Genomic DNA, 2,482 nt, shown 5'->3' with positions numbered 1-2,482 from the left:
GACCTCCTACGGTTGAAACGGGGGTCCTGTTCATCGGGAGGGGTGTGGCATACCGCAAAACGGAGGAAACGGACCTCCTACGGTCGAAACGGGGGTCCTGTTCATCCGGAGGGGTGTGGCGTATCGCAAAATGGGACTCCACGGGATACTGTTCATCTCCACCGTCGACCTCCTCCAGCCTCCACGGGCTCCTGTTCATCCAGCCTCCACCGTGCGCTACTCCACCGGCTACTGTTCAACCACCCCTCCACGGGCACCCCTCCACCGTCTACTGTTCATCCAGCCCTCCACACCACAGGGTCCTGTTCAACCACCCCTCCACGAGCACCCTCCATCGTCTACTGTTCATCCAGCCCTCCACACCACGGGGTCCTGTTCATCCAGAGGCAACGCCACCGCTCACTGTTCATCCAACCCCCCCTGCAACGCTCATTGTTCATCCAATCGATCGGCTTAAGTTAGCAGCAGTAGCGAAGGAATCGCTCCATCAGGTTCAGTTAACAGCGATCGATCGACCGCTCGGGTTCAGTAACGCGTAGCCTGCAGTGCAATCGCTCAGGTTCAGTTAGAGCCCAACGCCTCGCTCGAGTTCAGTTAGAGCCAACGCCTCGCGCACACACACGTACGTGTATGAGAGAAACACGCATCGCTCCGCCCCCGACCTCCCACCGTAACCGGCAACTCCCCGAAATTTTTCTCCCCCTCGCTTCTACCACGGTTTTTTCCGTCATGGACGGCCCAAAGAATGTCATGCAGCTGCGTCTCCGGCCCGCCCAGGACGAAAAGCCCATTTTCTTTCATGATTTTTTGTCATAGAAGTAGGAGCCCACCACATTATCCCGTGGAGTCCCATCTTTCGTGATGATACCGGGTTTTCTCACAATTATCGTCATAGAAGTGTCATATGTATGACAGAAAAAAAATTCGTACGGCCCAAAATGTCACGGATGTGTCTTTTTTTGTAGTGTGTAGAAGGGCGTCCCACGTGTCAACCTCCTGGGGGCACTAGTAGAAAACAGGGCTTTCGTTCGGGCCAGATAAGTCCATTAGTCCCAGTTCAGTCATGAACCGGGACCAATGTGAGCATTGGTCCCGGTTCGTGCGGTAAAGGCATTAGTCCGGTTCAAATGAGCCCTTTAGTCCCGTTTTGAGACACAAACCGGGACTAAAGGGTGCGATGCCCTTTAGTCCCGGTTCGTATCACAAACCGGGACTAAAGGTCTAATCTTTAGTCCCGATTTGAGACACAAACCAGGACTAAAGGGTGCAATGCCCTTTAGTCTCGGTTTGTGTCTCAAACCGACACTAAAGGTCCCATTTTCAAACTCTACCCCTCCCCCCCCATGGATCGCCTTTCCAGTTTTGTAAAAAGCAAAAGAAAATGATAAAAACTTCAAAAATTAAAATCCTTCTAGATGTAGTTATGTTACTACATCTACTAGTTAGGAAATTTAAAAACTTAAATTTGGACATGTTTTGCAAAAAGTGTAGGGAAAATGTAAAACGGCTATAACTTTTGCATACAATGTCAGAAAAAAAGTATAATATCTCAAAATGTTCAGCACGAAAATCCGCATCCGATTTTGACTGCCTGTGGCTTGTTTGCAAATTTTTAGAATCCTCAATTCTAAAAGGAAAAAAGTTATGCTCAAATTTCAGTTTTTTTATTTTTGTTAAATCTGGTCAAACTATGGTCAAACTACTTATTCAAGAAGTATTAGTGTTACTAAATAATTATTCAAGAAATATTAGTGTTACTAAATAATTATTTTATTTTATTTTGAATTTTGGTCAAATCTGGTCAAATTATGGTCAAACTACTTATTCAAGAAATATTAGTGTTACTAAATAATTATTATTTTTTAGAACAATAGTTTCAAGCTCAAACAGTGAAATGTGTGACTTCATGCTCAAGCTAAATTCCTGAGGGTTAATAGGATTGACATCTTACTATTGTCAGGAAAACAACAAGTGCAGACTTGGAAACGAGGGAGAATAGAACCTGGAAGTTAAGCGTGCTCAGGCTGGAGTAGTGAGAGGATGGGTGACTGTCCGGAAAGTTAGATGATTTGGAATGATGAGGGATGATTAGAGATTAGAGGTTAAATTGAGCAATGGTGAGGGGTGATTAGAGATTAGAGGTTAAAATAATTTAGAAATTTGAAAATCAAGAAAAAAATTCAAAAAAAAATCATAAAATTTCCTTTAGTACCGGTTGGTGTTACCAACCAGGACTAAAGGTGGACCTCCAGGCAGCGGCCACGTGGAGGGCCTTTAGTCCCGGTTCGTATAAGAACCGGGACTAAAGGGGGGGGCCTTTAGTAACGATCCTTTAATCCCGGTTCCAGAACCGGGACTAAAGGCCCTCACCAACCGGGACAATAGGCCCTTTGTCTACTAGTGGGGCCAAAGGGGCGCCAGAAGGCGAGACACCCTAAATCAATAAGGGCCCTCTCGACGGAGATCCAGGGGTCAGCCACAA

Source organism: Triticum dicoccoides, chromosome 5B, assembly GCF_002162155.2.
Source record: "Triticum dicoccoides isolate Atlit2015 ecotype Zavitan chromosome 5B, WEW_v2.0, whole genome shotgun sequence".
Taxonomy (NCBI): Eukaryota; Viridiplantae; Streptophyta; class Magnoliopsida; order Poales; family Poaceae; genus Triticum; species Triticum dicoccoides.
This window is presented reverse-complemented; position numbering follows the sequence as displayed.